The sequence below is a fragment of the Otolemur garnettii genome, unplaced genomic scaffold, assembly GCF_000181295.1.
Source record: "Otolemur garnettii isolate 467f Iridium unplaced genomic scaffold, OtoGar3 scaffold00111, whole genome shotgun sequence".
In the NCBI taxonomy this organism is placed as follows: domain Eukaryota; kingdom Metazoa; phylum Chordata; class Mammalia; order Primates; family Galagidae; genus Otolemur; species Otolemur garnettii.
In genome coordinates, this window is record NW_003852506.1 from 4,264,373 (window position 1) to 4,289,070 (window position 24,698).

General features: G+C 44.1%; 1 protein-coding gene across 6 annotated transcripts in view; it reads left to right on the plus strand.

Annotated features, from left to right (window-relative positions):
* The window catches only part of TIAM1 (T cell lymphoma invasion and metastasis 1), a 368,684-nt gene that overhangs the window by 166,857 nt on the left and 177,129 nt on the right, over nt 1-24,698 (plus strand). For 3 of the 6 annotated variants that reach the window (XM_003797077.3, XM_023517432.1, XM_023517431.1), the window contains exons 1-2: nt 4,585-4,798; nt 10,179-10,358. The gene's annotated coding sequence lies outside the window, so the exon portion shown is untranslated. Of the gene's footprint in view, nt 1-4,584; nt 4,799-10,178; nt 10,359-24,698 lie in introns of those variants that run through there. The other 3 variants (XM_023517428.1, XM_023517430.1, XM_023517429.1) reach the window with 1 other exon arrangement.

A 24,698-nucleotide genomic window follows, 5' to 3' on the forward strand; every position in this document is an offset into this window, starting at 1 on the left:
TGAGAATTATTTTTGTTTATTGCTGCTGAGCAGTTAGGTACCTGAAATATCTCACACAAAAAGAAATTTAGATATTTTTACCCCCCACAAGCCACATGCTCTTGGGCAAGGCACCCAGAGCCCTTGGAATCAGCAGCCTCCCTGTATTGGGGGGCGAGACAGCATCTGGCCCCATGTGGTTTATTGGTAGTGGGAGCAAAGGGTTCATGGACATTTCCTCTGCCTTCTTTGTTACCTCCCTTTCCCTTTCTACTTGTGAACCTGGGCCACCGAGAAGTCCTGACACCCTTGACTTTGACGTGTTAGATCAGTTGTTCTTCTGTGAGGAAATCCAATTTGGGGCAATGAAAGCAATGAGGATTTCAAAATCATGGAAACATATAATTGGAAGATAAAGCTAGGAAGGCAGAGAAAATTACGTTGATCATTATTATTTAGTAGTTGAGGAAACTGAAACTTAAGGATTTGAAAGAATTTGCCACACAGTCCTAAGTTTGGTTGGCATGAGGTTTTCTTTGAAGCTATAAAGCGATCTTGCTTTAAGCCAAATTTAATGAAAACCTGGGCTTCGAGATATCCCCTGAAAGGACGAGCCGTGTTTGTTTCTCAGAGAGAAGACCTCATCTAAGGTCGAAACAAGAGTTTTCAATACATCAGTATTCCTGAGCAGCTCCTCAGATCACCAGCATGGGAGTGGGTGGGATGGATCCACATTTAGACCTTTAGTCAGTTTCAAATATAAAAAATTGATTTCGGCAATCAGTAGGTAGCCGACCGCAACATGAGGGTATGAAAAACTTTCCTGAATTTCCGTAGTGACACCGTAGGATTAACAGCATCTGTATTTGGAACTGCAATTATGCTAGGAAATCATGTTTTTAATTTGGATTCAGAGAATTTAACTGTTTTAACACCCCTATTGTGTATCACCTAACTTGAGGGGAACGCTAAGCTCCAGCCCTGCAGGTGAGGGCAGGTTGGTGCAAGCACTTCTTGGGAGGCCTTCTTAGCACCCCCTGCAGGCTGGACATGGTGGTGTTAAACCCCACTCAGGGCACTGGAATCAGATTCTCAGACATTGTCAGCTTAGCTGACTATAATGTTTTGGGTGAAGCCACATAGAATCCTGATCAATTTGGTTCTGAAGACGCATAAACAGAAATCCAGAAGATAATGGCTTAAGACAAGCATTTTGTGTCATTGAAAACACAATGTAATAGGAATTCTAAAAGTCAGTTCTGTAGATCTCATGTATAAATCAGCAAGCTAAAATCTGCGTTAAAATCTTTGGGGAATATAAACTCTGGATAGTTTTTTTGCTTCTGAGTGTGAATTTACTTGACAAAGGAAAAGAGAGGTTTAACCCTCTGAGACTTTCCTCCACTTACCAAATACTGTTTCCCAGCGTGTATTTATTATATAGCCCTCTGCTGTCTGTTTAGCTAGCTCTTGTGTAACTATCTGTTAACAGTTCAAATGCCCTATAAGGGCGACACAGCTTATAGTTTTTCTAAATATTTTCACATATATCTTTTCATTCTCTGTAATGTGTGATTATTTTTGTACCTTGTATCATTTGGCATCACCCCCAGGTTTATCCCAGTCTTGAGACATTGTTAATAACAGAAGTCAACTGTACTCCCTCTACTGGTCGCATTTCTTTGTAGCAGAAATGCTGCATGTTCAAGTTTAAGTTCATTAATTTGATGGAGCTCAGAACTGTGTTCATGTCCCCCCCGCCCCTACATTCACATAACTTTTTACCAGCAAAACTGGAGCCTTTCAAAACCTCAAGTTAAGCTTTTACCTTAAGAGGGATAGGGCGAGTCCTTAATGTGCATTTGTCTTGCACTGTGTGGAGGGAGCCCACGGCTTGGCATTTTCTGGCGGGAGGACCACAGCCTTTCTGCTGTAGAAGTAAATGCTTTAGTGCAGAAGAACTGCTCGTCTGTGTGCCCTGAGGCCAGCGCCTGGGCTGTTCTGGTTCTATGGTGTCGGGTTTTCACCTGCATTAGGTCGACTCTTCGGTTCAGATCGCCTTGGAGCCAGCAGGTTTGTTTTATATGTTACCTGCTCACATGTTGCTCTGACTCTTCAACCCAAGATGGCCTGGGGAATCCTCCAGAGGCATCTTATAGGGGTCTCTTTATTTTCAGGCTTAAGCGATAGAGATGGCGGTGGGGACTATTTAGGTTAATCCAGTGTGCAGGTATCATGTGAGTACTATATATTTGGCTTCAAGGGGATCCAAGATGAATGAACCCACTGTCCTCTGCCCCTCTTTTGAGAAACACTGAAGAGAGTTTCTTGTTCTGAGCCACAAGAACAAGAAAACTTCTCCCCTTCCAAGCACACATTAAATAATATCTGAAAAGGCATATGGCCTCCCAGAATTAAAAGAAAAGCTTTTTGGATAATCATGAGGCCAGAAAATCTATAGACGAGATGTTTTCCCTGTGGAGGGCCACCACTGAGTGGCCCAGCTTCACGCTGCTTCCTTCCTTCCTCTGGCACGGGATTTCTAATGTTCTTGTTCCTAAGCTGTAATGAGATGATGTGTCCTTCCTGTTCAAAGTGGAGTCCTAGCAAAGACTTACGACTGTCAATGGAGAAATGATGGATGGACCTCAGTACGCTTTGTCTCTGTATCGGTCCCATTTCTCAGGGCATCCCAGGTCTATCTCCAATTCTAAAGCCCATCCCCTGGCTTTACATCATCTTCCTCCTGCTGATCTTATAACCATTTTCATCCAAATCAGCAGAAGTCATTAGCTTAGTGAGTGCAGAGACACTGAGGCTGTGCCCCGAACCATGTAATGCTTTCCTTGATCTCAGTGTCCACGTTTTTCTCAGCCCACACAGGTAGTTTTCAGCCATTAAGTTCTGCACAGTAGAAAAGAAGTGTTATCCTATATTTTTAAAGTCTCTAGAGTGTGTCTTTAGACTGTTGTTTTTGCTATGTGGAATAAATGATTTAAATGGCAGTTGACAGTGAAACCTCTATCTCAGGGATTCTCGTTAGCTACACTAATGGCATTTCGGGCTGGGTAATTCTTTGTTGCCGGGGCTGTCTCATGCATTGCAGGATGTTTAGCAGTTTTCCAGGACTTTATCCACTGGATGCCAATAGCAACCCCTGCCCTCCCCACTATCCAGGTTGTGACAACCAAAAATACCCCCAGGTATTGCTGAATGTTCCCCGGGGCAACATCACCTCCAGTTAAGGACCGCTGCTCTTTGTAAGCATTCCTATCTCTTTTCCTTCATTCTGTTCCTTCAGGAGTGTTCATGGGGACTATTTTATTTGTTTTATTCATTTATCAATAGTCACAACTTTCTGTTTATGGCAGCCTCTGTGTGAGTTACTGAGAATATAAAGATGAACTAGGCATCTCTTTCTTCACACACACACACACACACACACACACACGCTAGTCAAATCAGAATGTATCATGGTTTCCCCCACATTGATTCTTATTATTGTCCTGAAAGTTCCCCCTTTTGGACTACCGCTCCCAGCCTGTAACTCCGGCTGCCATTTGAGTCATTATGACTTCGTTAATGAATGTTGCCTTTCTATTTTTGTAGCTTGTGTCTTTGAGGAAAGCCCCTTGCAGTGTGGGTCAGTATCCTCAGCTTTGGGCACAGCTATTAACCTTATAAAATGATAATGCTCTATTAATCTATCAATTTCATCCATGAAGGCCTCAACCCCTCCAGACAGAGCTTCTCACTTGTCACTCCAGATTTGCTGTTCTCTTACACTGTGATTTCTGTTGTTCTCTTTACCAGCCACCTGAGGCTTCATTTCAAGTTTTATATAATGAAACTGCATTTGGGAACCAAGGTCAAGCCCCATGGAGGCATACTCCCTGGATCGCTTTCTGGTGAACTTTTAAGTTAGCGTTTTCCTTAACAGTTTTTGGAAATGGTGATATAAAAATTGCTCATGTAAAAGCAAATGTATGGCGGTGTTCTTTCTAAGGGGAGAGGTGGGGGATGTGTTTCAGCAAGGAAAGTGTTCGTAGATAGCTTCAACTGTGCTGGTACTTTCACCTTTTTATGCTGTATGGTGGGCATTTGCGTATTCATTATATTCTTTTCAAATATGTATTTGTATATCTGAAATACTTTGTAATACGTATTAGAGAAGAGACAGCTTTGCAAGTGGAAGAATAGGGACTGAAAAAAGAACAAAAAAGGACGAAACAAAAGATAACCAGTGGAAAGTTTGGTTTTGTTTTTCTGCCCTCCACTCTTAACCAGATGGTTGGGGGCTAGGTCTACACTTCGCACCACTCACATTCCTGCCCGCAAAGGGGTCTGAGGGCGGGCGGTTATGTAACCTTTCTGGTCTCCTAAAGCCTGTAAGAGGCACTGCCATGTACTGTCCTGAAGAGTTTGACAGGCAGTAAGCCTCGGTGCGGCGCGACCAGGTTCATCTGTAAAGCGGTTAAGAGCTGTTGGCAATAAATTTCCCCTAAGGATGTGGTGGGCCGGGTGCTGGGACTCTTGAGTGACAGCCGGTCTGAGCTCTCCCTTGCGAATGCCACAGGGGAGAATTAAATTGGAGAAGGAGGCGGAGAGAAGGGAGGTGATGGTGGGAGGGGGAAGGGAGGAGCGACAAACCCTCTCCAACACACCCGAATGACCAGATTCATCAGACGCGAAACTTCACAAGTTACACCCACTGCCTCTGCCAGCAGCCGGGGAAGGCGGCCGCTTCCTCATTTGTGTTACTGGAAGTTTGAGAGATGTGAAGCCAGGCGGGAGCAACGTGCGCGCCTCGCTGAGCTGGGTGAGCTCTAATTTTAAAGCTGGAGAATCTCTTTGTGTCGGGTGGGCAGGGGAAGCAGCCAGTGTGGCTCTGGACCGGGATAGGTGAGAGCCCCGGGCTGGCGGCTGGGGCGGGGAAAGCCGAGCGCCCCGGAGCCTCCGCGCTGCGCCCAGGGCGCGTTGCCGGCCGAGCTGCCGGGACCCGGGCGATGTCGGTTCTGGCTTCAGGGTCAAGGGGTTTGGACTTGTCTTTCCCCTTTGCCTTCTGTAACCGAGGGCTGTCATTCGGGATACGGGTTTGGGCAGGAGTTGTGGGATGGTGTCACCTACCAAAGATGCGTCCTCCCCAGGGCTGTCCCGCTGCGTGCTGGTTAATTACAGGTCTTTGTCGTTGGAAATGAACCCCATGAAAAGCTTGAGATTCAAGTGAGAAAAAGTTCCGAAGGAATATTCAGGAACTGTGGAGCCCGACAGGCACCCGGGTGGGCACCCGGATGGGAGTTCTGGGGTGCGGCATCGAAGTCTCTGGCTTCTCATTTATTTTGTGTCTGATCAAATTAGTTTGTCTCTGGGTTCCTGGCTGTGGAGGTGTTGTTTATCCGGAATATGTATTTTTGAAATGTCAGTTTTTCTGTGACAGCTGATTTATCTTGAGATTGATTGCCTGAGCGGGTGGGGGGGTGGCCGGAGGGTTGGGTTCATTGCAAGTGACCCTTGATATGTCCCCGGCAAGGATAAACTTGGCTCAGAGTTTCTCAAGTACCTGCTTTAGATTTTACTTCAATCCTGGAGATGGTGGGTGGGCTTTCCCTTGGCATGTGTGGTTTTGTTCACTATATAGAGGTTACATGGAGGCTTTTGGGTTAACTCTTCACCAGTTTTACTTATTTCATGTCTGATCAACAGTAGTAATGCAGCAGCTGTCGGAGTGGTTTTCTTTACTTTCTTTTTTCTGATAAAATAATCCTTCATATAATATATTTTGAAACTGAGTCACACTTGTGGCCTCAAGTAGAGAGTGACATGGTGTCATCAAAGCTCACTGCAACCTCAAACTCGTGGGCTCAAATGACTCTCCTGCCTGAGCCTCCTGAGTAGCTGGCACTACAGGCACTTCCCCACCCTGGCTAATTTTTCTATTTCCTGTAGCAGCAGGGTCTTGCTAGGTTGCCCAGGCTGGTCTTGAATTCTGGACTCAAGTGATCCTCCCATCTTGGCCTCCCAGAGTGCTAGGATTACAGGTATGAGTCACCATACCTGGCCCATGTATGGTTTTATAGAATTGATTTACTTTGGGGCAAGAAAAGATGTTGAAGAAATGGGTGGTTTCAGAAACCTAATATGGTAAGTAGAATCTCTATAAGTTGACCATCTAAGGGACCGTAACAAATTGTTCAACATACAAGGTGGTCAACATAAGGAACTAGGTGTGGAGCACATCTGGTCTATGAAAATTAGGCCAACTGGGGTGGTCACTGCAGGGAGGTGGTCAACTATGGAGGTTCTACTGTATTCATTTTACAAGTGTTTCTCCTGGTTCTGGGGTAGGTACAGTTAGGAGGATGCTTAGTAGATGATTTTATCATTTTTCTAATACTTGAGATAGCCTGACTTTCTCAGCATACTTGAACTTTGGGTCAGGGGACAGGTTGCTGTGGCCACAGACTACTTAGCTTGCTTAGACTTTCCAGCTTCCTTGAAGTTAAAGATATAGATGTAAAGGAAATTACTCTTAAACCAAACTAGACGTGTCCCGGGAAGGAAAAAGAGGTTGTATGATTCGGGGCTGTCACCTGCTGGGGCCCTGCTTTCTAACTCCTTTTGGGCTCAAGAATGGACCCAGCAAGTAGATGTAACCTTGATGCTGATGTGAGGTCTGTGACCTATTCCCTCACCCGATGGAACTTTCTGCAACTCATTCAACAGAGGCAACCAAGTCGGACCTTGTGATGAGGCTGGTGAAACTGACTAACAGATGGAATTTTACGGAACAATAATCTTTAGCTGGACAAAGGGGAATACATTATTCATAAAGGTTTTAAGACATCGTCACTTGGGACGGTTAGAAGTTATCATCATGCTAACGTCTGACATTAGGGTTAATGCTACTGTATGATCATGTGGGTGTGAGAGAAAGTGACCATTTCAATAGCATTATTTTTTTCCATATGGTCTCTCCACCTATCCCAATCAATAACCTATTTTGGCTCTCTTTATATTTTAAAATTTTATTTATTTATTTATTTATTCATTTATTTTAGAGACACAGTCTTACTGTGTTACCCAGGCTAGACTCAAACTCCTGGGCTCAGCGATTCTCCTGTCTCAATCCCCTGTGTAGCTGGGACTACTAGTGGGCATTGTTGTGCAAGGATGCTTATATTTTCTTTTTTATAAGTGTAGATTTGATTTCTTTAATAGATACTGGGCCATTAAAATTATTTCGTTTTAGGTGGTGCCTATAGCTCGGTGGTTAGGGTGCCAGCCACATACACCAGACTGGAGGGTTTGAATCTGGCCCAGGCAAGCTAAACAACAAGGACCACTAGAACAAAAAAATAGCCGGGTGTTGTGGTGGGCGCCTGTAGTTCCAGCTTGGAACTGGGAGGCTGAGGCAAGAGAATTCCTTAAGCCCAAGATTTGAGGTTGCCATGAGCTGTGATGTCATGGCACTCTATTGAGGGCGACATAATGAGACTCTGTCTCAAAAAAAATTTATTTTGTTTTAATAACTAATTTTTACAAGAATTTCTCCATTTTATGTAAAATTTGAAAAGTACTTGTATAAATTTGCGATGATATTCTCATATTTTTAAAGCTGGCAGCATCTATAGAAATGTTTCCTTTTTCATTTGTGGCATTAATTATTTGCACCTTTTTTTGATCAGTCTTGCTAATGTATTATCAATTTTATCAGTCTTTTGGAAGAATCAGTGTTGTTTTCTGTTTGTGTTTTTAACTGAAGCACAAAGGCCACTTCCTTTCTTGAGTTTTTGTGTCTTTTTGTAATTCTGCTGAGTGAGACTATCAAAAAAGGTTTTAAGATGGCCTTTGAAAATAAGCAACTGAGTCCCTTGGCTGCAAGGAGGAAACCATTGTGTATTTATCTTTGTGTCTCTGACATTATGTGTTTTCATTTTTATTAAAACATACCTTCGTACATATTGGACCAAATTATTCCAAGGTGGGTTTTCTGTGTTCATTGAGGCACGCTTTGTGGAATTGTTTTAGAAACATCTAACTAGAATTTGTATGAGACTTACTGGTAATTTAATGTGAATTGTAGGTACTTTCAACCCACTTGACAATACAGATTTACCTTGTACCAGAGCAGAACAAATTTGCTATAATGACTAGGAAAGAATGCTTTAGTTTGGTTCATATTTAATGCATGAGCCTGAACATTTTAAAGTTTTTTCAGAACAAGTTCTGAGTATGTGACAATGTAAGAACAAGACACTTGGAGTGATGTGACAGTGTAGGAGCAAGACTCCTGGAGTGGGAAAGACTTGTCTTTGAATTCCTGGTCTGCCTCTGTTAGCTGTGTGTCCTCAGAGAAATTGCCTAACCTCTCTGAACTTGTATTTCCACAGCTATCAGAAAACTGCCTGTGGGAACGTTGTGAGATTGCAGTGAAAAATGAGATTTCAATATGAATAGCCATGTAAAGTTTCTGTCACTGGTTTGGGACCAAGTGGGCACTTAATATATTGTCACCTAGTACTGATTGTAGTGCATTGATTGTTCTCTGCCCCCACCTCTCTCAGAGCGTTCCTTCCAAAAAAGGAGAAGCTGTTGCAAGAGAATAAGATAAAAACTACTTCCCCCATTTGCTTTCTCTTCATTATGGGCAAGTAGTGTTACCAGGGTCTTTATGTTTTTAGATTTTTATTGTTTTCACCTTATTATCCTAGTTGTTGGTGGCAAACCAGCTGTGTGTTTCTTCTCTCCAATTTTTATCTTACCTTCCTAGGAATTTTTCTTTTTTTTTTTTTTCAGTTTATCTCGTCTCCTTGAGGATTTCCCTGCTCTGCTATTTTTTTCTTTTTCTTTTTTGGCTACCTTTAGTGTGGAAATGAAATGAGTACAAAGCTCAAAATTTGGCAGCGACTGGGATGTAAGTTAGTGGGTTGCTTCTATGAAGGCAAAGTTTGTTAAATTTAGTTACTCGAGGATTTAACTTGGAATTCAGGCACTATGTATGGCACAGCTGTAGTCACAGCTACTTGGGAGGGTGAGGCGAGAGCATATCTCTGGAGCTCAGGAGTTGAAGACCAGCCTGGGTAATATAGTGAGATGCCTGTCTCTCAAAACATAAAGAATTTAACTTGGAGATCGATGGTGCCAGTGATTAATAAGAGTTTTGTATTGCTGTTGCATTTTCCTGAGAATAAACATTCCTAGATCTTAGAGTTCCTAAGTCCTTTGGGGGCTGTATGGATTGTTTAGTGTTGTGGTTGACATTGCAACCAAAAAGGGAAAATGAAGACATAGAATGGAAGAGGTCGACGGGTTAATATTCTTCTACAGTGGAATATAACATTATTGAAGTTGCCCAACCCTGTCTTATTTGTTCTTTCTCAATTGAAAAGGGCCTGGAGAATATATGGCATGATCAGATGGAGTGTATTTATGCATCTGGTGTTGCAGGGGGCTGAACTGGGATCAGGAAGGGATTGAGAGCTGGGAAAGGTGTGGTTTGCTTTCCTGTGCTGTCTGTGCTAACCTCATACACTGCTTTGCCCAAGGAGGGGGCTTAGTTTCAGTTGCATAGTGAGTTGGCTTCAAGCATGGAGTTATTTTCAAAGAAGACAAATTGACTAACTGCACCTGGTCTGGCCTGTCCCCTGCGACCTGGCGCTGCCGTTTGCTGATAGTTTTATGAGAATAGACAAGGCTTAGTTTTATGAGAATAGACAAGGCTTAGTTTTATGAGAAAAACAACAAGGCTTAGTTTTCATAAATATTTTGCACCACCTATTTCTCCAGTTTATTTTTTATGGTGGTGCTTGGAACCAAGTGTTAGCAAGGCTTTCACCGATAAAACTTTGGGGGAAGCGATCATCACTTTTGGAAAGTTTTATGTGTTTAGTGGTTCAGTGTGGATTTTTGACATCCTAGACTGAATTGTGGGGCCTCATCCAGAACCTTGAAATGAGAGGCTCCAGTGTCCCCACAGATTATAAGACTTTGGTGGATAAGAATCCCCTCTGATAAATGCTTTTTTGATTATTAAAATAAGAATTGTCCATGAAAATACCAATGCTAAATACGAATGTATCGAGTGTCTACAATTTGTGAGGTCCTTACTGCGTTCTTGTTTCTGAGGGTGCTCGTGTAGTTCTTAGAGAGCTATAAAAAGTGAACACGAGCCCATTACTTTCTCCTGTCTACTCTTACAGGTAGGACCACTGTGAACTGAGGCCCGCCTTTCTTGACTGGAAACTCGGGAGGAGGAGGAGGACGAGGCTTGGTCCCATGGGGTGTGATGCTCGGAATCCTCGTCTCTCACCTGTGATGTGAGCAGCCCTGCAGATGGCACATTTGGAGATCTTGACAAAGCCTCTTCTGTTTTGGAAGGGGTGAGTGTGGCATTTGTAGAAGGCTGACAAACGATGACTAGTTGTTATTTGTGATTGTTGAGGTTTGCTGACTCTCCCGCTTGCAAGCTGAGCCTTTGAATTAGTGTCCGGGGAAAGTTTCCCCTTCTTGTTGGGTCGTTCCCGTGGTTATATTGTTTTGGAGACTGCGGAGGCTAATCTTCCTACCCCTATCTTCCTTACTTCTCTTTTGACTGCCCCCCTGATACTAGAAAGGGGAAGAAGTGGGTTTGGTTAAACTGGAATATTTCACAGGGGCCTCACCATGCTGGTAAAACTGGGCATCTTTCTGGTGTGATAGACTTGGGGCTTTCATGGAATGGGTCAAGTGGTCACTATGCAATGCTTACACTCCCTGGGAAGGCCCCTCTTCCTAGGGGCCCCTCCCCCTTTCTGTATGTGGCACCACCGAGCTCTTCTAGAGAGTTACAGCAGAAAGGGCTGTGCCTATTTCAGTTTCCCATCTGCCAAGCAGGAACAGTGACATCTGTCTGAGCAGTCCCTGTTGACTTCTTAGGGGGAGGATGATTCGACCACAGGGGCTCTCCAGTTGTACCATGTTGCTGTTCTAACTTTGCCTTCCTCCTGGGCTGCACCCACACACACCTATTAGTAGGTGACATCATAAAGTGTTACTTAACATTTTACCAGGTTTTGCGAATATGTTGGTTGGTCCAGAATTGGAACAAAATGGGAGACTCACAGACTGATAGGAGAGCCAGAATCACAGATGCTTCATTGAGGCGTGATTCCTGCAATGTTCAGAGTTTCTCACCCAGCATTCTGAGTCCTGCTTTGCGGGTCTTACTGCAACCTGTTCCTCCAGTCTTACCTGTTGCTCTGCTCATCTGAATCTAGACCAGGCTCAGCCACGCCCTCCTGTGAGTGTGCACCATTGTGTTACCATAATGGGGTTACTTGCCTTTTTTCAGGGGTAAAAATAATAATAGAAATAAGCAAAAACAACAGCAGGTAACCCCTCAGAGCACCGGCTGTCAGTGTCTCGGCCCTGTCTCTTTGGGTCCTCGTTCCCTTTCTAGCAAGCTCTGTCCCCCTGGGTGCTTTCGTGCCAGCCTCTCTTTCTTGGAGAGCAGCCTTTAGACATTGTGTGCCCTTTCGCCACGTCCCCTGGGAATCCCTGTACCACCTCCACCCCACCCCCCAGGGCATCTTTAACAATGGCTGACCCTGGACCTTGCACATAGTCTGGGCCACCTCTGAGGTCTCCCCTGTCCTGTCTGGCTGGGGTACAGAGCTCCCTGTGCTTTCTTTCTCTTTGAGGCCTCCCTTGCCTACTTTCCAAGGGCTTTTCCCTTGAGGCACTTCTCAATACAATATTCAAACACCATGTCTCATCTCTGGCTTAAGTAACTTGTTCAAAGTAACAGCATTGGAAAATGGGGAGCTACAGTTTGAGCCTAGGCAGCCTGGCCCCCGAGTCTGTCCTCCCAACTGGTTTCCCCCACGTGTCCCCGCAAAGCAGGCTGCTGGGGGGCCTCCTTTCCGGTTGCCTCAAGAAGGAACGGAAGGAACGCCCGGGAAAAGTCAAGAAAAGGTTGCCCAAACAAGGAAGGGGCTGGAAAGCCTGACAGAATCACCTTCTTGAGTCCTGTCTCAGGGCACGTGTCCTTGCTGGGTTTCTGCAGAATGGCCTTCTACCGGCTCTCTGCTGATTCTGACTTTACCTCTTCTTTGGCATCCACTCGGTCCACCTGCTTCTAGCTGCCATCCTGGTCTATCCCAGCCCACTGTCATCTCAGAACCAGTGTTCATTCTTGGTGTTGCCCTTCAAAGCTGCTCTCTCGCCATGGGATTATAAGTCCTTGAGAGCTGTGGTTGTGCCCTGCACATAGCGAGTGTTTTGGGATTCTTTTGGGCTTAATTAAAACCTGCTTGGAGCTGTCCAAAGAAATGTCAAGGTTGTTTCCGGGTTCTGTGAGTGAAGGGAACTAATGAGATTAAAGATCAAAACACACACATAAAATAATAACAATAATAAGAAGGGGGTTATAAATCTAAAAAATTTCAGCTCCTTTTCTTGTGTGAGCCTGTGTGTGCATTTTCACACTGCAGCTGTTCAGGTTGAATCATAGAATGGATGTATCATCTCTTGGCTTCGAGTGCAGTGGTTAGCCCATCTTCCCCCAAGGGAGTTCAAGCAAATTTATGTGATGAATAATGTGGATTCTCCTCCAGTAGTTAGGACATAGTTTCACAGACTTCATGCAAATGGCAGGTGAACCATGTGGAACATCTTCCCCCGCATTGGAAAGATGACAAAGACCTCCTTCAGCAGAGTTCGTGTGTTGGGTTTTAGCTGATGGCTGGCCACGTGGTCCCTTGGAGTCTCTCTTTCCACTTTTGCCAACTTGGACATGATTTGCCTCTGGAGTTTTTCTCCCATTGTAAGATAGTTGAAAGAAGGGTAGGCTGAAAGGGTAGATGCATACACTGGCGCCTACTGTGTGCTTGACATTCTGCTAAGTGCTCTCTGATGGAGCACATGATTGAGGCTCTAGTCCCTCTGGCATGTGCAGATTCTCATCTCCAAGGCCAGATGATGGCACCCAAGTGTCTTGGCTAAAATTATACCACTGTGATAATGGCCCTGGATTGGAACTGTGTTTCATCAGACTTTAAACCCCTGCCCATTCCTATGCATCTTGGTCTCCGGTTCTGGATATAAACACAGGTTGATGATGTCTAGTGGTCATGTTAACTCTAGAACTTGGAGGCTCTTGGGTTCATTTCCCATCTATACCTCTTCTATGCTAGCCAATTCACGGCCAGCATTTCACTGGCCGTGGATTTGTTAAAGTCATTATTACTGCCTGAGATACCGTGCTTAGGTGTGACTTTTGGGGGTGGGTGGGTAATATTGATGCAACTGCAAATTTAAATATCCTGCTTTATTTTTAGATGCTGGTCCACAGGTGAAATGTGTCTGTCTGGTTCTTTGAACACCCTCTGGAACCTTAAATGGTTTTATCCTTCTCTTTAAAAAGGAGGAGCCTATCTGGCTAGACCGAGGACTTTCTGTAACTGTCCTGTCTGTGGCACATACAGCCTGGGAGGTTGGTGTCTTGGGTCTGCTGCACCAGGACACCCTGGAGCCTTCCCCTGGCTTGTCCCTCTCCTGCCCATGTTGCGTAAACATCGGCATGGCAGGGACAGATGGCCACTCCAGGGCTCCTTTGATGTCACATTTGGTTGCCTGGGTTGGGGGTAGGCTGGTTGCAGCCAGTCTCCATGGGAGGAAGAGAGGCTGACTGGGAAATACCCCCTTGACAGTGGGTAAACACAGGCTCACCTCCGGAAAAGCTGGGCGCCCTGTGCGTGTGCAGGCTGGGGCGGTAATGGAGTCAGATTTACATAAGTGTGTTTAGCTTGGGAAGAAGCCAGTCTGCTCAAAACACAGCCCTTTCTCTTTGCTCCTAACTGATGCTCAGCAGAGTTTGGTTTGCTTGTGGGAATGAATGAGCCGTGTGGGGGCCGGTGAAGGCAGCGATGGGGTGTAGATAATTACTTTCAGAGCTAGGAAAAAAACATCCTTTCCAGAGGACTTGGTTAGCTTTGCTGGAGGCTCAGGTGGAGGCTCCTGGAATCCCCCAAGCTTCGAGACAGAGCAGTGAGATGCCCTTATCAGTGGGCTTCTTTGCTGGGCAAACAGCATCAATCTGTATAATGAGGGTTGAAGGCTTTGATGGAAAAAAGGAAGTAAGATAATGAGGAAAAGCACCCAGAGAGGGAGGGCGGGAGGCAGCAGAATCTCTCTTGAAAGAAGAAAACGAGAGTTGACAGTATGTGAAAATCAAATGGGTTTTTCGTGGTTTTAGCTTTAGGAGGGAACACTGGAGGGAGCTGCTGTAGCCTCCAAGCAGACCAAGCGTGTTCACCCAAAGTGGAAAATCCCAAAGCCACAGGTTAATTGAAAGCTTTTCCAGTTCTGGCCTCTGGGTAGTAACTGTTGCTATTAATTTTTCTAGTGTATTTACAGAAATCCCAACAAGCCAAATTAAGATCATGTATTCAAGTTAATAAGAGTGATGTCTACAGTAGAACCTCCTTAGCTGACCACCTCCCTACACTGACCACCTCCTTAAGTTGACCTCATTTTCATAGACTGGACATGCATCACATGTACATATCAGTACAGTGGCCTACTTCCTTATGTTGGCCAGCTTATTATAGTTTCTTGGGTGGTCAACTTACAGAGGTTCTACTGTGGTTACTTACTATGCTACATATTAAATTCTTGGGGGCAGAGGTGTGGTTAGCTCATTTTTAAATTTTTCCACAAATCATTGATTGGGTAGCTATGGCTATTATTTTGGAGGTGATGGAAGGTTACCTTCCTCAAGAAACTTTGGTGTAGAGGGGAAGAAAAGATATACCATTGAGAATTCATATCAAAGGAGGTTATCAGCTAGAAATCTGACAAATGTGAAGAGTTGGGACATTAGCCATTGAACTGTGATGGGAAAGTTATTAACTTCAGTATTCCTGATTTCTACTGGCTATGGAGAGCTTTCTCTCAGCCTGGCACAGTTTTAAATGCCTACTGTGTATGAATACATTTCATCTTGACAGTAATTCAGTGAATTATCACCATTGCAGTTGTGCAGCTGAAGGGACTGTGAAAAGGTGACCCAGCTGGGCCCCACAGGTCTCAGGAAACATCCTGGCTGCTCCCACCCTCGTCCCCAGGCCACCTGGGCAGCCAAGGAGCCCCTGGCCTCTGTCGTTGTGATTTTCCTGTATTGGTAGAATAGTCAGCGCATCTACAGTTTTTGATTTTTCTTAAGAGTCAGGGGCAAACAACCTATGTAGACTCTCAGTGTTAGTGGAATCCAGTTTGTACAGATGCCTGATGGGCCCTCTAGTCATGAAAAGATCTCACCAACAGACCCTGGGTTTTTTAGGTCATTGGAGGGTGATTTTAATTATCATATAAATAGCGTGAATCTGAGTGTGGGAGTTTTATTACCCATTCCCTGTGGTGTTTTGAGCATTTTCTCTGAGTGGTTCCATGTCTGTTTTGATATTGCTAGAAATTGTTCTTACTCAGGGTAGAGTGTTTTTTCTCTTTTAGTGAAAAAAATCTTTTTTTCCTCTTTAATGAAGTGACAATATTTATGGTAAGGTCAGTCTTTGTGTTAAAACAAAATGATTGTCATCATTTGCCAGTCAGTATTTAATGCTTTGAGAGTGAGAGGCCAGAGACAGGGAGAGAGATAACACATGCGCTGGCCAGCAGTGGGGAGACCCAGGTTCAAGTCCTGGACTCTCCTAACTCTTTGATCTTAGTCAAGCCAGTTGCTGGGGGCTGAGGGTTACCTTTCCAGAGATCTTGTGATGTACAGGAGTTTCTCCATATAGAGTAGGCAAAGCCTGTAATATGGGTATTATATATTGAGACTCAGCTTGTGGCTTGGTAGAACTGCATTCTTTATTTGTTTCAGACCCAGTTGCTTTGGCTGGATTTTATATTTTTGGTATTACATTCAAAATACCATGTTATCTTCTGGATATGTTTTCTTTTCTTTCATTCCTTCTTGCTCCAGGATGAAGGGTTTTCTGTGTAGGATGAAATGGAAACTAAAGGAAAGATAGGATCTGGAAGTAATTTTCAGCAGCAGAGAAATTAAAAAGAATGGGAAAATATGCCATTTTGGTGCTAGCTGGGTGACGGGAACACAGGAGGGTGTTCTTGCTTTTTCTCCGTAATTGGATCCATTATACACAGATTACCTTTTCACTGGGACTTCGTGGGTAAAAGAGAGTACAAAGCAGATTGGGGTGTTCAATACTGAGCATGACAAGTTGGCATTTAAATGCAGATTGTCTGATTTTCATTTCTATGACATAATTTCAAATCAGATCAAAATGCTGCCCGTGGTCTCCTCATTCAGTGACTCTTGTCTGCTTCTCTACAAGGCCTCTGATTCACCCAAGCTCAGGACCACTCAGAATATGGGAATATCTGCACAATGTCAGCCTTGGGTAGGAAAGTAGTCTCATCAAATGGAAGGCCTAGTCAAATGTCTTTTGATTCTTTTTTTTTTTTTCCAGTTTTTGGCTGGGGCTGGGTTTGAACCCACCACCTCCAGCACGTGGGGCCGGTGCCCTACTCCTTTGAGCCACAGGCGCCACCCTTGATTTGGCTTGTAAAGCTGGTCTGGCATAGCTGGGAATTCCCAGGCCCAAGGAATGGTTTCTTTCAGTGTATCATTTCTTAAAACACATTTTGCTTGTAGACATCCTCCTTCTTCTTGTTTCTCGAGAGTTGCTGGGGGTGGGTGGTGGTCCTCAGAGCACTCTATGTTCTGAGGTGGTGAGCTCCCCTCGTCTAAGGGATGACATATCTGACTACTTTTTGTGACTTTTATTTAGTCATTAGCATGTGGATTTTGAGATGCCCTTAGTAGAATGGATGCTTCCTTTGCTAACTCATTTCTATACCTGTGTCCGGAGATTCATATGCATCTGTGTTTTAACATTTGTCATTAGTATTTGTCACCTGCTTGGTTGAATGTTTGAAATGGATTTATTACTCAGCAATTTTTTTGGGCACCTGCTACATACAGGCAGCTGTGGTGGTTCCCTCATGAAATGCAAGGGCTGGTGGTACCAGTTCAGAAAGTAGGCTAAGTGTAATGGAATGGGCAGCAAAATCCCACAGACAGATTTTATTCAGTAGAGATTAAAAAAAAAAAGTTCAAATCACATTTTACCATTCAGAATTTATACCTTCATCTGAAGTGCTCGGCAAAAAACCCCGTAGTGTTAGAAATGGATTTATTTGTATATAAAACTATCACCAGACTTCTTAGTCAAATTTAATTTCTTAAAAGTGTTCTTAGAAAGAGGAACTTTTCTAGAGAGTATGAAGCCTATTTTTGCCTTTAACTTGCTAAGGTCATTCTTTACATTTTTCTTTTTGTGTGTGTTTTTGTTCTCTAAGCTATTGGTTTTTTGTGTGTTTGTTTTTTGAGATAGAGTCCCACTTTATCGCCCTTGGTAGAGTGCCATAGTGTCACAGAAACCTACAACTCCTGGGCTTAGGTGATTCTCTTGCCTCAGCCTCCTGAGTAGCTGGAACTACAGGTACCTACCACAACGCCCAGCTATTTTTTGTTGCAGTTTGGCTGGGTCCGGGTTCGAACCCGCCACCCTTGGTATATGGGGCTGGCGCCCTACCCACTGAGCCACAGACGCTGCCCTCTCTAAGCTATTGTTAAAATATAATACAATACAAAGTGCCACACACACAGCCCTCGCACATGGATGCTTATAGCAGCTTTCTCCATAATTGCTAAAACTCAGAAGCATCTAAGCGGTCTTTTTGTTGTTGAGTGGAGAAATGAACTTCCAGACAGTGGAATATTACTTAGCGCGAAGCAATCAAACAAGAAAACACACACAAGAACCCCAAATATGGCAGCTGGAGGCTGGAGAGAAGGGAAGGGTAAATGAGGGGACTTTTAGGTGGCAGAACTGCTCTGTGAGACTATCATGGTGAGTACATATTATATACTTGTCTTAACCCATAAAATACACAGCTCCAAGTGTAAACCCTGATGGAAACTATGGACTTTGGGTGATAATGATGGGTGGATATAGGTTCATTGAAGGGAACAAATGGACCACTCTGGTGGGGATGTTGGGGAGGCTGTGAGTATGGAGTAAGGGGTACCTGGAAACTCTGTACTTTCCGTCTAATTTTGCTGTGAACCTTAAACTGCCCTGTAAAATAAAATCTACTAGAAAACAGCAACAGCATTCAAACCAATGTTGAGACATAGCACTGAATTCTTTTCATGGTATCCATCAAAGGGTCTCTTGACCTCTATTATTTCTCAAAGTTCTTTGCCTCCCCTCTGCTTGGGCAGCAGTTGGTGAGAAACGGGGAGAATCTCTTGTTATTAGGAGATTCTAATAACTTGGAAAACTGGAATAAGACGAGAATGGAGATTTTCTGTGGTGGCGTCATAGCTGTGAAGGAACTGACCCTAAGTTCCTGTTTTCTTCCTTCTGGTCGTGTGTTGTGGCCATGTTGATACTAAGGATGCGTTTTCTGGGGAACTGATTCTTATGGTAGATTCCACATTGGCCAAACTCTCCTGCGTTGGGGATGGTAAAGGACGGTTGGGGTTGGAAAGTATTTGAAAGTACTTTGGACTGGGGACTAGAATCGGTCAAACCCTTTCTGGATCATCTTACCCCTCTCAGGAGGAGTTGCCAGGGAGCTCTGTGCACAGCATGCTAGCACGGAATGCAGTCATTCCAGGAAGTTTAGACCCACGGTTCTCCTTGAGGGTTGTCTTCACCTTTGAAGTCACTCTCTATGTGTTCAGCAAATAAGTGCTGAGTGCTCATCTCTGGCAATGGGGACAGAGTAGTGACCAAGGGAAGTCCCTGCCCTCACGTAACTGACATTCTGGAGGCGGAAGATAGACAAAAAGCAAGTACAGTTGGTTCTTGGTATCCCCCAGGGGATTGGTTCCAGGACTCTGCCCCACACGGGTGCCAAAATCCACTGATGTTAAGTCCTTTATGTAAAATGGTGTAGCATTTGCATATAATGTAGCCTATGCACATTCTCCCATATACTTTAAATCATCTCGAGATTACTTATAATTCCTAATACAAAGTAAATGCTCTGTTAATAGTTGTTCACCTTTTAAAAAATATTTTGATCCATAGCTCATTGAAGCCACAGTTGTAGCACCCATGGCTGTGGGGGGTGGGTGGGTGGACTGTACTAACAACTTGTCCTATGCTGGAAAGTGATGCCACAATAGAGACCCACAAAGCAAGGAAGCGTTGGGTGTTTTAACTTTTGAATAGGGGGGTTAGGAAGGCCCCAGTGCATGGATAACACTGGAGCTAGGATGGCAAGGGAGTGAGCCTTGCCAGTGGCAGAGGGTGGAGGGCAGGGGTCGGGGGCAGGGGCTGGCATATTGGAAGACTAGCATGGACACCATAGGGCTTGGGTACTGAAAGTGAGTGGGAAGGTCACGAGATTCAGATCAAGGAGGTGGGCAGGGCAGGGTCTGGTAGGACTGCTGGTAAGATGAGAAGCCTTTGAGGGTTGTAGGTAGAACTAGGGAGACATGATCTGGTGTAGGGCGTAGGCTCTGTTGGCTGTGTGGGGAGGAGGCTGTGCCATGTCCTCATTTGGACCATGGCTCCCAGGAATCCTTGTGTTGGAGCCTTGATTAGACTTTGCTATTGCACACACAGCCCAGATCCCACTGGTGCTTTTAGCTCAAGTTTTTTTCAATTTCTATAGTCACAAATCTCTTTCTTTCTATTTGGTGAGAAAAGGGACTTCTGTCCTGGGAGGATGGTTAGCTGATTATTTCTAGAATGTGTTCAAAAGTGACTAAAAAATGCTCGTAGACACTTTAGTGTTCCCTGCAGCCCACGTCTTAACTTACCTGCAAAACAGGAAGCTCGTCTCGCCCACCTCTAGCTCAGTTTTGCCTGTTAGAGCCCCTGCCTTGCCTGTGAGCAGATTCCACCTGCCTCTCCACTGATCGCTTCCCTTTTTGGTTCAGCCTGGTCTTCTGGAGTTTTAGTTCTGGAAGAAGTGAACCATGTGTCATATGTGCTTCCTTCTGACCGGAGCCACGTATTAAATCATGGCCTGAACACATCTGGCAGATCTCTGAGTTTTTCAGAAATCCAGACCTGAATTTTTTGGCATGTGACCCTGTTAGCTCGTTTTAAGTGGCATGTGGTAAACTTGTCCACAGATGTTACCATACCCCTATACTTTGAACAAAATAATAATAACTTTCACATCTCATCCTCTTTTCATCTAAGGATCTTAAGTGCATATTAATTAAACCTCACATCATTGGAAAGTAGGGAAGAGATGGAGGGCCATGCTTTAATCACCACTGCAGAGAACTCAGAGGGGTGGCCTCTGGGCCCCACACGGGAACAAATGCCTTTCATCTAGCATCTTAAATACTCCCCAAATATTAGCTGGTGGGAAGTGCATTATCACACACATCTGTGGGGCTGGGGAACGTCCCGGGATGCTAGGAGCTTGCCCTGGCCTTCAGCAGTGTCATGGCAGAGGGTTTCTTTTTTTCTGGTTCAAGGATGTGTGGGTTATCTGGAGTCTCATGGTGTGGACTGAGGGGTGCTCTAACAGACTAGTAAGCCTGTTTGGTTTTCTTTGCATCTTTTTTGGTTTGCTATGCAGATAGGAAGTTTCTTTTAAAATTCCAGCCACCTTCTTAGCTAGTAATAGGGCATTCTCAGTTAATGGGCCTGGTGCAGCCCTTTTACTTTAATGATCTTTCCCTAGAAAGTCTCCCAGCTGAGCTGGATATGACAGAAAGGCAGGAGAGAGACATGACCTTCTCCAGAGGAAAGAATAGTTGAGTCCATCCCTTGCACAGGGGTTGTTGATATTACCCATCAGAAAAGTGGAACAGAACTATAACCATGGCTTGGCGCCTGTGGCTCAAGCGGCTGGGGCGTCAGCCACATACACCTAAGGTGGCGGGTTCAAATCCAGCCCGGACCCGCCAAACAACAGTGAGGGCTGCAACCAAAAAATAAGCCAGGCATTGTGGCGGGCGCCTGTGGTCCCAGCTGCTTGGGAGGTGGAGGCAGGAGACTCACTTGAGCCCAGGAGTTGGAGGTTGCTGTGAGCCCTGAAGCCATGGCACTCTACCCAGGGGGACAGCTTGAGGCTCTGTCTCAAAAAAAAAAAAAGAACTATAACCATAAGAGAAATCCAACCAGGAAATGGTTTGATCATGTCCTTAATTGGTGGGGAGTTTGGCTGCTAACCTGTGGGAGGGGGTTAAGGATCTCACTGGGACCAGAGTGTTTATATACACAGCACTATTGTTCTTTGGGGGCACTCTATGTGAGCAGTAGGGAAAAGCTGGCTTTGCAAGGTATAGAGGGGGTGATGTACAAAGGTGATTTGCGAAGGGGTGGGCTTCTTCAGTTTTCTTTTTTTTTGAGACAGAGTCTCACTATGTCACCCTCAGTAGAGTGCTGTGGTGTCATAGTTCAAAGCAACCTGAAACTCTTGGGCTTAAGCGATTCTCTTGCCTCAGCCTCCCAAGTAGCTGGGACTACAGGTGCCCACCAAAATGCCTGGCTATTTTTTTTGTTGCACTTGTCATTTTTGTTTAGTTGACCTAGGCTGGGTTCAAACCCACCAGCCTCGGGGTATGTGACTGGTGCCGTAAGCACTGTGTTATGGGCACTGAGGCAATTTTTAAAAAATTAATATTTATTATTTTTTAAATATTTTTATTTATTTTCTTATTAAATCATAGCTGTGTACATTAATGCAATCACAGAAATTAATATTTGTTTATTTATTTATCTATGGAAAGACTCTCACTCTGTTGCCCAGGCTAGAGTGCCAGGGAGTCAGTCTAGCTCACAGCAACCTTAAACTCCTAGGTTCAAGTGATCTTGCTGCCTCAGCCTGCGAATAGATGGGACTACACATGCCCTCCATAATGTCCAGCTAATTTTTCTCTTTTTAGTAAAGATAGGGGTCTTGCTCTTCCTCAGGCTGGTCTTGAACTCCTGAGCTCAGGTGATCGATCCACCTGCCTCAGCCCCCCAGAGAACTGTGATTATAGATGTGAGCCACTGCATGTGGCTGACTTCTTCAATTTTAAATACAAAGCCTTTAGCTCCATTTTTAAAAATTCCTATATGCCAGTGTACAATATGTTGTTGATTTTGTAATGTAATGTTGATTTTATTCACAGTGGCCTGTGGAAATAAACAACAGAGTGGAAAAATATTGAAAAGCAGGGATCCTTTAAAGCCCCCTCCCGGTGACACCCCTAATCCACTGATTTCTGGTTTCTTTCCATCTTGTACTGAGAAGGTAGAAAGATATGTGTGTTTCTGCAGACGTAAGATGAATATTCATATGATTTTATATGAACATTCTGAATGAATTTTAAAAGAGCACCCTATGAGACTGTTTCCTAATTCTCTGATAATATTAAACCATAGAGAAAAATTCTGTTTGTTTGTTTGATTATTGCAGTGTTTGTGTAGTCACTGTTTACTCTGGTGGCACTACTACAGGCAATTGTGGGGTAGGGGCCCATTGCTTCCTTGTAGTGTGGTGGCCTAAGTTTCTTACATAGATAAGTATTTGGAGCAAAGCAACGATGTAGAGGTCTGTGGTGTTGTTTGGAAGCCAAAGCAAGGCAAAATCTGGCTCCAGCATGGACGCCACTTTATTTGTGCAGTTGATCCCCTGTCTATGCAATGGAATTCTAGAATTCTGGGGTAGGTGTGAGGCAGCAATCTTAAAGATAAAGGCAGAAAAGATGCTAAGAATGACGCCCTGAGAATAAAAGTATCAGCTCCGCTGGTTATAGGCTGTGTGGCTTTGGGCAAGTCACTTAAACTTTCTCTGCTTTAGAGTCATAAATGGGAATAAGTATGAAAATTTACAGAGAGGTGGCCAACACATTGGGAATATTTTGTAAATACTTTATAAAATTTTTTAAGGACTATTTTGTAAATAAGGCACATTAAGCCATAATTTCCCATTTACCCTACATATGGCGACTTTATGGGTGACCCTTGGTACACCCTGTATTGTAACATTCTTCTTATTTGATAAGCATGGATTTGAAATCAGCCACTTAGGGGAAAGTTGCTGTCATTCTTGGAGCTTCAGTTCCTTCCCCTGTAAGAGGGGAGGTGGGAGTAGCCCCTCATAGAGCTGTTGTGAGCAGGGAATGAAGGAACGTGTGTTCTGACTTGGAGGAGTGCCCTGCACGAGCACACCTGTGCTAATGGGAGCCAGCACCATCCTGCAGGCAGGTGGGATATAGGGAGCCAGAAGGATGCATTCTGGCCAGGGAGCAGAAGGAGCAAGGGAAACTTGAGAGAAGTCAGGCTGGGAGCTAGTCTTTCTTCAGATGATCATGCATGTTCATTGTAGAAGCATTAGAATATACAGCTAAGCAAAAAAAAAAAAAAAAAGGCAGTCAAAATCACCCCTTACCCTGCTTCCAGAGGTTCTCATTACACACATTTAGATTATTTCCTTCTAGACTTCTTTTTCTCCTTTGCTAAGTTGGTCTTTGAAGGATGTAAAGAAGGGTTAAACTTTTCTGGCACTTAATTCTATCATTTTGTCTTCTTATGTGTTACAAGGAGCAATTTTTTTTTTTTTTTTTTTGAGATAGGATCTCACTCTGTCACCTCAGCTGGAGTTCAGTGTTAGAATCACAGCTCACTGCAGCCTCAGACTCCTGGGCAAAACCAGTCCTCCTGCCTCCCGAGTAGCTGGGACTACACGCGTATGCCACCATGCACAACCAGTTTTTAAATATTTGTTAGAGGCAGGGTCTTGCTATGTTGCCCAGGTTGGTCTAGATCTTCTGGCCTCAAGCTGTTCTCTTGCTTCAGCCTTGCAAAGTGCTGGCATTACAGGCGTGAGCCACCGCACCCAGCCAAGGAGCAATTTTTACTTACTTTTATAATTCTATCCTGTAAATATTTCAAAGCACAGAAGAATATGGAGAATAACATACTCCAGGAGGGTAGGGTGAAATGACCTCCAATTGTGGAGAGGAATCTCAGTTTGGGGCAGAGGTGTAGGTTAGCTGACACTGAATGCTACTTTTGGCCGGTCAGTGTGTTGAGTTCACCTACATAACTACCAGTATCCCTACAGTAGCCCTCTTATGTCATGCCCTCCCTTTCAATTCCACATCTAGTGTATCTCTGAGGGGTAGAGGGAGGCACTGACCCATCACTCAATGACCTGTGTACAGCTGGGATTGTCCTACGCCTCTGATACCACATACTCTCCAGGCCATTTCCTGATGCATACCTGATCCGAAAACCCTTAACTGTCATTGACCAAAGCCCCTCCTTTGTCTTATGTTGTAGATAGTTTTCTTGAATAATTACATTTAGAAGTACAAATGACTATGGGGGGAGGATTTGGTGTAATCTACATATATGAAATTAACATTCTAAACATTTTTAAGTGAATAATTGCACAACCACTACCACTATCTACTTCTAGAACCATTTCATCATCTAAAACAGAAAATGCACCTATTAAGCAATAATTTCCCATTTTTATCTCCCCTTCCCCCATTCCTAGCAACTTCTATTCTATTTACTGTATCTATGAATTTGCTTATTCTAGATATCTCATAGTTAGCTTAACATTTTTGAGGTTCATTCCTCTTGTAGCATATAGCATTCCTTTTTTTGCCCAATGATTTTTCATTGTAAATACATATACGTGTGTGTATGAGCATATATATATGTATTTTTTTTTTTTTT